The sequence below is a fragment of the Lycium ferocissimum genome, chromosome 6 (assembly GCF_029784015.1).
Source record: "Lycium ferocissimum isolate CSIRO_LF1 chromosome 6, AGI_CSIRO_Lferr_CH_V1, whole genome shotgun sequence".
In the NCBI taxonomy this organism is placed as follows: domain Eukaryota; kingdom Viridiplantae; phylum Streptophyta; class Magnoliopsida; order Solanales; family Solanaceae; genus Lycium; species Lycium ferocissimum.
In genome coordinates, this window is record NC_081347.1 from 16,878,267 (window position 1) to 16,891,392 (window position 13,126).

The following is a 13,126-nucleotide window of genomic DNA, read 5'->3' on the forward strand; positions in this document are numbered from 1 at the left end:
AAAAAGAATGACCTCTTTCTATATTTGGAAACAATTTACCTTTATGCAATGATTTATAGCCACACAAAATATATGTGATTCATTTAACACCACAAGTTTAAAAGTCTTCTCTACTTTTTTAAACTCCGTGTCTAGTCAAATGAGTTCACATTCATTGAAACGGAAGGAGTAATAATTATTTTATTAAAACATAGAGATTATGATATTGTTACATACCTCATTAACATAAGAAAAAATGTGTTACTTCGTCAACCTTTGTATTCCAACAAGGATTCGAGATTCATTCACGAATCCAATTGGCTCTTCCCTTGTACATACATATCTCTTTTCCCACACGACGAAAAAACAAAGTCGTGTCTCCGGGTGCAACTCGCTCGAATAGAACTTTGGCATAACAACACGTGCCACGGACTCTATATCTGACAGTCCAACAAGTAAAGTTCCATTCCATCTATGTCTGCTACTACTGTTTTCTCTTCTCTTCCCTTTGATTCACATTGTAATTTGTATTCTCCATAAAATCATAGGAAATAAATATCCTAAAAATTATTGGAAATTTTACTGAAAATATTTAATCTAACACTTGTATGGAATTCTTCAAAGCTTGAAGCATGTCAAAGACACTATCCTCAAGGATTTTAACGCAGTATGGGTATATCCCCAGGATTCAACAAGCTCTTCTAATATAAAACTAGGAGCCAAATCTAACAAAGATTGGGTAAAAATCATTTTCGTCCTCCAACTTTACTTTAAAAATCAAAAACCTCCCCCAACATTGAACAATCGACATTTTCATCCTCTTATCTCAACTTCTCCGGCCATTGATAACTTTATATTGCTTTTGACCGATCATCAAAGTTTTAAAAGGAAATTTCACTTATATTTTTATTAATTAGTGAGTACCCTAATTATTAATATATAAATGTTTTACGATTTCCTAATCAATTAATTCTAAATTTAAATGCGTCTTCAATTTCTCCATAGGAATAAATTCTTCATATTTTTTGAGAACCTTTCAAACCCTTGTAACCTTCGGGGTTTGAAAGGTGCTCTGAAAAATATGAAAAGGTCCTCAGATTAGGTAACATATTTGCTGAAAGGCCTCATCATTGAAGACGCATCTCAGTATTTCTAATTATGGCTGGAAAAAAAACTATGGAAAATTTATTATTGTTAATTAGGGTACTAACTAATTAATTAAAAATATATAAGTGAAATTTCCTTTACCCTTGATGAAAATTTCAATCGGAAGTTTAAGTGGAAGTTTACGTCCTTGAATGATAATTTGACTTGCTTTTTTCAAAGTAAAGTTGAGGCAATATCAAAAATTAGAATTGGAAGAAGAACTTCTCTTTGAACACACAAGATAGTACATATATAGTGATGAAGAAAAATGATTCAAGCCTTCTTTGATAGCCAAAAATAACGTTAAAATCTGCTAGCAATTAACAACTTTACCATATTGAATGTCATGATGACCATTTAAATTGCTTTAATATAGCTGTCATTAAGGCTCAGTCAAATACGTTTTTCCAAAGCTACTGAATGTTAAGAGTAATAATGGTCTGCTACAAACATATATTGAGACCTTAGAAATTGTTTTAAATATATTATTATATATTATAACTAGTGAATTTGACCGCGCTTCGCGCGAGGTTATGAAAGAAAACAAAAATTGAAAATGTTAGAAAGGACGATAGCTTTGATTTACTATATTTTTTTATACATTTCTACAAACAAACATCAACAAATATGATTCACTATCCATGAACTAATATCACGATTAAAAATATATAATAAAAAACAAAAATCAACAACTAATAAATATAGTGCCAAAATAGAACCAGCTGCTACATCACGTTGCTATCTTAGCGGAGATCCTTAACTCCTACGTAACATCTTGCATCTTTCTCTATTTAGAGAAAAAAAAAAAAAAAACAATTGTACAAAGGAGAAAAGGTAAATAAAAAAGAATCTTGATTCAGAAATTTAAAAATTATACTCTTTACATGAAAGTTATTAATGTATTTAGAAACTTTGAATTTTAATAAAGAAATTAATAATTATTTCAATAATACAAGCACAACTTGTTTGAATAATAGTAATAAATATCATACTACGAATAGCTAGGATTTCAATAAAAAAAGGTCATGCATTTGATGAAAATAAAAAGTAATAGCAAAAATTTCTTGTAGCTAATTTTATGTTTTTACTAATTTCTATTAAAGAATAAATAATAAGAAAAATAATAATTTATGTGGTTATGACACGTAATGGATGCAGTTTGAATCACAATTTGTTCTTTCCTTTCTTATTTCTTCCTTCTCTTGTTCTTGTTACCTTTCTTCTCAGTTCGCGCTTGTTAGTTGTTAGTTGTTAGTTGCTGCTTTGCTAAAAGAATTTTCACAAAATTGCAGTCATGCTTTACAACTTACTGGATCTTATCCATCATTCAAATTAACCAAACAAATTCCTTAATTTACTCCAATTTATTGTTAAATTGTTTCTGTTATGAATTCAAATCACATCATTCTCTCCTATGATGTGAAACTTTATTTTGGATGGCATTCTTAAAGAATTTTAATGTAGAGTAAATTTTAAACGCATAGGAATATTAATTTTAATTAGCTACTTGTTAAAAATAATCTATAACTCCTTTTTCTCATATTTGCCCAAATTTCTAGAAGAAAAATCATAAAATGACCGCAAACTCAATTTATACATATGTTTGAAAAAACAAATATCACTCAAATCATCATCACGACAAAAACACACCCAGAAAGTTAATATCATCTATTCAAATTCCTATGCCAGAGGACAAAAAGATACATTGGTATCACTCAAAACTCACCATAACGCAATAAAGAATAAATAAGAAATACACCTCAGCAACGAAGGAATATCTTTCAATTTCCTCCTTTTGCATATTCACATTAAGAATCATGGCAGAGAAAAATAATAATTAAATTGTTATCACTCAAAGCTCATCATCATAATTAGGGGTGTACATGGACCGGGTTGGTTCGGATTTTTTAAACGCCAAACCAAACCAATTGCGTCGGGTTTTTAAATTTATACACCAAACCAAATCAATAAAATTCGGGTTTTTCAACCTCGGGTTATTCGGTTTTCTCGGGTTTTTCGGGTTTTTTTTTCCGGAATAGTCTTGATACAAAACATATAACTTTTACTTCAAATATTTCTTTAGTTTTAGTAAGAGACAACTATATAATTAAGGTGTTTCTTAAGAAAATAACACAAAATGTGAGAAGAGTGATGACATTGTATTAAAATATTCAACAAAAAGCTAATAAATTCGGTCAAAATAAATATTGTTAATTAACAAGCCATAAAGAAAATGACCATAATCTAAAAATATTAAGTCATGCTAAAATAAGTAGGGCTAATAAGTATTAATTACATGACAAAGAAATAAAACTTAAGTTATGTTTTTTCATATTCTCTAAATAAATTATGCTGGGCGAAGAATAGATATCCAACATTATTGTCATTCCTAGTGGTAAATTGAATTTCTTTGTTAGCATTAGTGTTGAGTTAGTTTTGGTTTAAACTTTATTTGAGTTGGACTTTATTTGAGTTACTAACATCCACAGTGATATAAAACTTATTGACATTCAAAACTCGAAGTTCAAGCTTGAATAATATGATAATAGTTAAAGAACTACAAAAAATTTAAGAAATATTTATAAATTACATTACAAATAAATATTTTTATGTATAAAATATTTTAAAATTTGAATATATGTAATGTCGGGTTGGTTTGGTTCGGTTTGACTTTTTTAGTTAAAACCAAACCAAACCAATTATGGTAAGTTTTTTTTTCAACACCAAACCAAGTCAAACCAAAACTAGTCGGGTTTTTTTCTGGTTTCTCGGTTTATCGGTTTATGCGGTTTGGTTTACTTTGTAACCCCTAATCATAATCCTAAAGAAGTCACCTATTGGACATTTAAACTATTATACGCTTGTTTATACATATAAATTCAGTATTCACAACGTCAAGAGTAAAAAGTATCAAATAGGTATATCAATCGAATTCTCCATCGCCAAATCCACCCTCCCCATACCGAAAAAAAAAAATAGATTAAAGAAGACAGAGAAAATTACCTACATAAGTCAGCCTATCTTTTTATATTACTTCTAGTTGTTTTTGTATCAACATAGCATACATTGGTGTACGTAGAAAAGCAATGAAGAGCATATATATACATATGCCAAAAAAAAATATTGAAAGATCATTGCTTCCAAAATTTAACGTGAAAAGTAAATGCAAGAGTAATTGTTATTGAAAACGTTACCAAACGATCCCAAGTCTTACGGTAACTTAACATTAAAAGGTCATGTTATTACTGCTACGTGGGCTGATTTCTTTATTTATTGTTTCGTGGGCTGTTCTCTTATTTATTGCTACGTGGGCTGATTTCTACTCCTATTTATTTTGTGTGTCATTTATTAATCTATTTTGTTAGTAGATTATATATACATAAATGGAAAAAAATGCAAAAAAAGGAGATAAAAGATAAATATTTTGAGGTCTTGTATCACCTTATCTACGCTTAACTTTATATTATATATAGATTAATCTCATTAACAAAAAATTAAATATATAAGAAATGAATGTAGACATTATTTTAGTAGGAATAAATTTGCACACTTCTTTTTGAGATATCACATTCATTTTTACAATATATGCTACTGGGGCTAGTACCTGAAATCGTTGCCTCGTCTGCTGATGCAGTCAAAAAGGTCCTCAAGATATATGATAACATATTTGCTAGTAGGCCTCATCATGAGGCATCTCAGTATTTGGCTTATGGCTGGAAAAAAATGATATTTGCAAAATATGGTGCGTATTGTCGTAACATGGGCAAATTGAGCACTATGCTCTCTTGAATAGTCATAAAACAAATTCATTCCAATCCATGAGAAAGCAAGAAGTTGAACTTGTGATTGAATCACTTTAAAGGGAAGCTCATGACTGTGTAGCTGTTGACCTTAGTGGAAGTTTACGTCCTTGAATGATAATTTGACTTGCTTAATAGTTTTTGCAAAGAAGTACATGGATGAGGACTTAAGCAGGAGGGGATTCAAAGCTGTAGTTCAAGATGTTGTGCATTTAGCAGCAACACCAACTTAGGAGATTTTCCCCCTTTCTTGGTTTTACTGATCTCTAGGGACCACTACAAGAAAAAGGGTTATTAGAGATCAAGACTTAGCGACGGGTCTGAAATATGGTCCCTAATGGTACAGTTATAGGGATGAGATTATTTTTTATTTTCCAAGTAACGAAGGGATCGGATTTAATGTGGTACTGCATAAACCAAAAGCCCAGTCGCTAATAATAAAATTTCAGGGACTAAAGGCGCTAATCGATATAAGCTCTAAAACTTTCCCTCTCTCTCTCTAGCTCCAAAACCCTAAAATCCCAAATTGCTTAGAATGTGATCGTCGGTCTGCGGCTAAACAACCAGATTCTCTTCTTGCTCATTTAATTTGTCTGATTTATTCTCGCTCAAACCAGATTCCCTTCTTGCTCAAATTTCTTTTTTGGATGAAAAAAAGGAATCTTCCTTCACTTCTTTCTTTCTAGCCCAAGGTTCTGCGATTGGGTTTCTTTGTTTGCTTGGAATATTGATTGTCGTTGTGTGAGGGCTTAAAGTGGGAGTAATGGGTTGGACGACAACGATTGAGGACATATTACAGGGTTTATTGTGGGGTTTTTCTGTTGGTTTTCATTGAAAAGTCTTCTGGAGACTTGGCTGAAGGAATAAGGAAATATTGTGGGTCTAATTTACTGTAAGGTTTTATCTGTTCTGATTTTTCTTATGAATTGATTGAATTTTTTTGACCCATTAGGTGCTCTAATTTAGTTCCTTTACTGTAGAAACTTCAGATTAAGCTTTTTCTTGCTTAGGTAGTCCTTCGTCTTTCTAGACCTTTTTGGCAGTATTTTGGTAGGCAACAAAGTGGTTGATAAATATTATTACAAACTTGATTCTTTGAAGGATGATGGTTGGATTTATTTCTTTCTAGAGAAATACAAAGACAAATTGACTTCTCATGAAGTTAAAAGGAAATAATATTTTGTAGTGAAATTAGAACGATAAATATGTTGTTGTGCGTTTGTAATATTTGGCAACATTTTTGTCCCCTCCCCCCCACCCTCCACCCCTTTTTTTTTTTCATTTCATGAATATATTCTTAACAAAATATCTTTTTTCTTCTTATTTTGTTTATGATATTTATGTATGAGCATTATATAGTACATTCTCATTGGACTATTCAAAGAGAATATGGATGTTATACATAATTTCTTAAAAATCTGCTTTTCTTGTTGAAAATAGTTTACGTAGATAGAAGCCAGCATGTTTAGCTTTGATTGAAATTTCAGTGGAACTTCTAGTTAATAAACATGTTTCTTCAAGCAAATTGAAGAAAAGCTGAAAATAAAATCTGGTTTATGCAAATTAAAGCTTAAGGTTCTTTCTGAAAGATGTACCAATAGTTAAAGATTAAGATTTTCCGTACACACATTTACATTCTTCATGTATTTGAAGTTCTTATCATTTAGTTTTTCAACTATTTCTGTTAGGAAAAAATCTAGCCAAAAAGAATTATGTACTCCTATCATGAGGTTGTTTATATGGGGAAAGCTGAAAAGTTGTTTTTCCATCGCTAAAACTCCCTATTTACTTCTCTTTTTGCACTACTTCACATTTCCAGTGTTATTTAAAGCACTTGTTGCTTCGATCGCTTAAAACGTGAAGTGTAGATGAAGCGAGAAGCAACTGAAGCATGCTCTTAATTTATTTTCACAAAAAAAGTAGACTTTAAAATGAAAAAGATGTAAGTTTCTTATCTGTTTCATTGCTCTCTTCTTTGGTCTAGGTTTTGCTTGTTGCAACTGATTTATCTTCTTCAAGTATGGTTATGTCTTCTTTCTTGTTCTGTTCTGTTCTCTTTTCTGCTACCGCTATCGTTGCTGCAGTTTCTTTTTGCTTTCTCTTCTTGTTTTCTCTGATCTGAAATTACTGCTACTATAATTATAGTTTTTTTTTTCTTTTCTCTTCTCTTATCTGTTGCTGCTACTGCAGATTTTTTACTTTCTATTCTTCTTTTCTCTGCTTCTCTTATCTGTTCCTTCTGAATCTTTTCCTAGACTCTCAAGAAACAAAATGAGAAGTACATGAATGTAACCTACTGACTCATTTAATGAAAAAAACAATTTGGGAGAAAGTTTATTGCTATATTATAACCTCTGTTGATGTGTATGACACACACACACACACATATATATATATATATATATATATATATATGTAGCGGCTTCTTGCTTTATTGCTCTGTATACTACAGGAGAAAGTTTATTGCTATATTGATAACCTCTGTTGATGTGTTAAAGTTGCACAGGCTATTGAGAAATACGTCATTTGGGGGTTTAGCTGAAAGTTTTATTTTTGTTCATCAACTTATACATTGCCAGTTATGATTCTTGTCACTGTTATACAGAAGGTTGAGTTTATCTGTTTCTATTTTTTTTCTTTTTGTGTGTAATGCTTCATTTTAGTACTCTGATTTTCTTTTTCTTCTTTTCTTTGCTTAACTCTAGAAGCCACATTCTTACAAGAGTTCAACCTAACTCTAGAAGCCACTGTTTCATTTTTTGTGGAATTTAATTGCATACTAGAGTTCAACCTAAGTTTTATTTATTGCAGGATAAATTTGAGAGTGATGACAAGGATATTAATCGCGATCATATCTTGGGATGGATGAAAGAATTTTGGAACAAAAGCAGAGGAAAATTGATGCAAAGTATGTGAAGGGTAAGCCAATCCAAGACGCTCTTAAGAATTTGCCGAAGGGGGTAGACAAGAAACAATGAGAGTGGTTGGTAAAGAATATTTTTCCACCGAAAGTTTTCAGGTTTGACATAATATACCTAGTTAGTGTATGTTCATATGTATCATTTGGGGTGCTTTTTGGCGATTGTTGATTTGCTGGTTATGAGTAGCAACATTATTAGTTGTTGTCAATTTTCGTTCTTCGAGCTTAGTTTCAGCTTTAATTTCTGGGTTTTTGGTGTTTTTGTCTTCTTGTTCTTTCTTAATTTGGGTGTTGCTGCTGATGTTTCACAACTTTGTAAATGTTTAATATTTTTGCGTGTCTGATTTTTTATCTGTAATCCCAATTTTGATGAAATTATGTGTACAACAACTAGTCTTTGGTCTTAAAAAACTGATGTTATAGAATATTCCTGAGGGATGATATTAAAAATAACACCAGCAGGATATTTAGTGGCTAGGTTGATCACAGTAGCTTCCATTTCTTTCATTTGCCAATAAACTGGTTTTTCCTTCCCAGCATATATTGGCACATCAGCAAAGTTTAGGAATAGGAAAAACATTTAATCACAATCTTATCTTTTGCTATTTCTATCTTTGCTGATCATCAAACTGTTTAAAATTATATAGTTCGCAACCTCAAGCAAGTTAGAGTCCATCAAATGAATTTTTCATGTCCATATCGTCAATTTAAGCCAGTTTAAGTTCAATCTTACATAAGGAATTTAGCAACATTATCTACAATCATTTAGAATAGAACAAGGATGTAACCGTATTTCAAACTAAAGTCAATTACTCTAGTTCGTTTATTAGGCTTTCTGCTATGAAAATAAAAATCTCTAGGGTTTCAAGGTCCAGGTATGAAGATCATTGTTTTCTTTTTGTCTGGTATTTGCATTATTTTCTTAAGACTTTAAGAAGTGTACTGTTAATACAGGTTTTTACATAGATTTCCATTTCTCATTCTTGCTTTCATATTGACTTGTCGTTTTAGCTTTTAATATGTTTTACAAGTGCAGAACATAATTGAATCGTCGTTTTAGTTGGTGCATTTGAACAGGGTATGTTCAGTATGACATATGAAAATGAATTTTTTTTATAAAATAATTGTACAGTGTGATATTTGGAATCTAACATGGAGTATGCCTCATTTTTTATTTATCTCTGAATTGTATTCATACACTAGATCAATCTGGATTGCTTTTTGGGGAATTAACTAGTGGTCAAAGCATTATTAGAGTAAAGTTATAGAAAATTATTTAACCAATTGTCTAGTTGATTTTATAGTTTTTTCTAAAGGATGTTTTTTTACTACGTACTTGTTACAGGTTTTGAATACTGGAGTTTACAAGAAGCAAGTTTTTGAGGACAAACTCTATATTATAGGCTAGGAATGTTAGCTTCATACATTTTCTGCTAAGGGAACATGTCCACAATATTGTTACTATAGCTTATATTGTGGTTGTAAGATGCCAACTGATGCAAATCTTCTCTTTTTTTTTTTTTTTTTTTTTTTCTGTTTTTAATTAATTATATGTGTATGAAAGCAGGATCATCATTATATTATCCTTTTGTGATCTAGTTTTTAGTTGCAAATTGAATATGATTTGCAGAAATAATGTTGGACAGAGACCCAGGTCATAAGTATCTTTAGGGACCAGTATTTTAGTCCCTAAAGTACTTTTAGGGACTACACGGCAGCTGGTCGCTAAGCTTTAAGGACCAGTTACTAAGACTTAACTTCATCTATTAGGGACTGAAAATAAGGTCTCTAAAAGTGTTTTAAGGACCAGATTGTCGCTGGTCGCTATTACTCTTTAAGGATCAGCTTATTTTTCTCGTCGTTGATGACTTTTAGCGGCGGAGAGCGACGGGTGGCGACCAGCTTTTTCTGGTCGTTCATGATCTTTAGGGACCAGAAACCCACTTTTAGGGACCATGTTTCCCTTCGCTATAGGCCATTTTTCTAGTAGTGGACTCAGCCGCAAGCTCAAGGATCTTTCAAAGGAGTTTGATGAGTTTCTTGAGAGGATTATTGATAAACATGTTCATTCTCATACGAGAAGCAAACTAAGGACTTTTGGACACCATGATGGAAATTATGCAATCAGGAGAAGCAAAATTTCAATTTGATCATCGACATATAATAGCTAGCCACACATGTTCATGGCATACAAATCTCTAATTATTAATAACATAACTACAATATGAGATAAAATAAAGAAAAACTCAATGAATTTCCACGACACGCATCCTCTAGCCGTCTCTCGATCCTTCTCCAGTGAACTCCCCCATCAAAAACGTGTTTAAGTCACATTTATACCGAGTAGGGAAGCCCTTAGAAAAAAACACCCTTAACAAACCAAGTAAATTCGAATACCCAAAATTGCACTGGTGCGCCGCATGGGCCGGCGCACCAAGTCTTTTATCAGAGACCAAGTGTGGTGTGTAGCTCGAGGTGCCAAGTCAAAACTTATAGGGTTAAATATAAGGTTTTCTGACAATGCATTGCTGCGGTGCGTGGCCTAGTGGCGTGTCCACATACTTTTGGCCTATTTTTCCTTCTTCATGTATTTTGCATGTGCACTTGATTTTCGGCTTCTAGACTCGATCCCACTTCATGACTTGGACTTTTACTCAAACTTCAAAGTCCATTTTCATCATTGTTAGTTTCCAATTCTCATCTTTCACTAATTCATCCCCTACACAATGAAACACAAATATTAAGCTTAATGTGAACGAAATATATTTAAACACAAGAAAAGATATCTAAATATGAGGCGGAAGATAGCTAAAAACATGTAGTTTCTGTTTGCCGATCAGGATAATACCCTCGCAATTGCGACACTGCAATTGTGACGTGGCTATTACAATTGCGGAAATAGCCAGATTAAGGGCCCTTCATAATCGTGAGGCTGGCCTCTGCAATTGCAAAAGGTGTTGCGGTATAAAGCGGCTCTTTTCAAGATTTTTAACATTCTAACTCACTTTTGGGGAGAACTAAGTTATGGATTGGAAAGTGAACCGAAGAGGAAACATCATATAACACAAGGTAGCAATTCTAGATTGATTTCTAGTAATTATACATGAATCTATGTTAGATTAATCCTAAATCATGAATTTGAATATAGAATTTGGGGGATTGCACGAGAGTTAATATAGGATAAACTAGATATTTGAACATTGAATTAAACTCGGAATTGATATCTCATGATAAATTTAGACTCGTGGAGTTATGGGTAATACAAAAATATAATAAAATTTAAGGTTTGACCACGAGGCCCAAATTTTATTTTTTGGGGTTAACTTTGACCCGACCTAGTATAAAATTGCAAAATTAGTATCAGTGGATTTGTCTAACCTTGTAGAGTATTTTTTTTAATAGATCAAGGATATTTCGAACGAAGAAAGGTGATTCGTAAAGGTTAAGGCTTCTTTGGCCGAGGCACATTAAGGTTTTGACCTCAATGAGAGAACGTTTCCAAATTAATTTTGTTTTGTGTATATTATGTATATGGGAGATGACTAGAATATATGCGGGTACTGGAGTTATTAATGCTATACGGAATGTAGGGTGCTTGTTGAAATTCTTGTTGTACGTGCTTAATTATGTGTCATGACTACTTTGAGCTTCCTATCATGATAAGCATAATGTTATTGTCACGCCCTAAACCCGCATGGGATTGACTATCCTCTATATGCAACTATTATGAACTTGCACAAATTGTATGACATAACCAAGAAGACTAAATAATACAACTGTCCATGAAGCCTCTACAAATACTTATTACTGAAAAACTGATATAAATGCTGGGACAGGGCCCCGAGCTACTCAAAGTCTCTAATATTACTGAAATCACTAGATCTGACTCAGGACTAGATGGAAATGGAGCCTACAATACCTTCGCCGAGTATACGCAATGTCTAGAGAGGATGACCGTCATCCCGTATATCTGAACATGCAATGTGACACATAACAAATGCGGCATCCCCGACCAAGGGGTATCAGTACAGAAAGATTGTACCGAGTACATAAGGCAGACACGAAACATACATTATAAACTGAAGCTCATAAAGGAGACAACTGAAGTGTAATCAAGTAGATTAAACTGAAAGCTCTAAAACATCTATAGGAACACTTACTGAACCTTACTGTACTTCTGATGATATCTTTGGATCGCTATGTGGAGCGACGTTCTGGGACCATTTATTGTTCACTTGGGATCATATACTTTGATTACTGTTCCTTAACTTAATTCTTTACCTTTCTTTAGAATACATAAATCGTATGCGAGCATAACAAGCATTCTGTCTAGTCACAACGGGATCTATCATGTATAAGTACGACAAATATCTATCCTGCAAATAGGCCTCGGTAGACCATCAAATAAGCCTTTGTGCAGAAAATAAGCCATTGTGGGCCGTCAAATAAGCCTCGATAGGCTATCAAATAAGCCTCTATAGGCCAGTGTTGACACCTAATTTTCACCTCATAAAACGCGTATTTTAATTTTCAAATTTTCCGAGTCCAAGATGGAGTAAGGATGCCCTTAAAAAAAATTTAAAATTTAAAAATCCCGAGAAAATTGCAAAAGTTGGCGTATAATTATTATTCCATAAAAATTAACGATTACAAGAAATTACGAGTTATTTACTTTCACAAACATGATTTAAAAATAAGATACCTATCCTGCTGCGTCTAACTAGGGAAAATTGTTAATTATAATGACGTATGAATTACGACTCATTTTTTACCGCATTTTTTACATTTTTAAATATTACTCGGAAGTATATCAATATTGGGCTCGTTTTGAAGCTCGAGTTTTAAAACGACGTATTTTGATTTTTATTTCATCAAAATATTATTTTACGAGGGGCGTATAGACTAATTAACTGTATAAAAACTATGCTATATTTATATAAATAATAAGGAGGGGATTTATCCATTTGCACCTTTGTTGGTACTATTTGGATAAGATCTTCTTGGGAGGAAAAACGGCCAAGTGGCCTATTTTTTGTATAGAATTAAATCTTAATGGATGATTTTTGAAAATTTGAATAAGGATTTTGGGGGAAAAGCTATGGCCACATACGCCTATTTTTTGTCATGTAATCAAAATAGCTTGCCTGGAAATAGAAGGGATGAACATTAAAAATGGAGGAGGTCACGTTTTTTTGAGAGAGAAAAAAGGGAAAAATTTTATCTTTCTATTTTGGGGGATAGGGACCATACAATAGAAAACAAAAAATATTCATTATCATCT

The 13,126-nt window shown here is 32.4% G+C and overlaps 1 long non-coding RNA gene across 3 annotated transcripts; it reads left to right on the forward strand.

The window, feature by feature from the left end:
- Positions 1–5,289: 5,289 nt before the first annotated feature.
- LOC132059434 (uncharacterized) lies at positions 5,290–10,251 on the forward strand. Of its 3 annotated transcripts, none has more exons than XR_009415561.1 (4): positions 5,290–5,822; positions 6,910–6,943; positions 7,737–7,944; positions 9,191–10,251. It is a non-coding gene; the product is annotated as an uncharacterized LOC132059434 (long non-coding RNA). The 3 variants fall into 3 exon arrangements; XR_009415562.1 differs by having other exon boundaries at positions 5,290–5,817; XR_009415563.1 differs by having other exon boundaries at positions 5,290–5,801.
- The last annotated feature ends 2,875 nt before the right edge of the window (positions 10,252–13,126 follow it).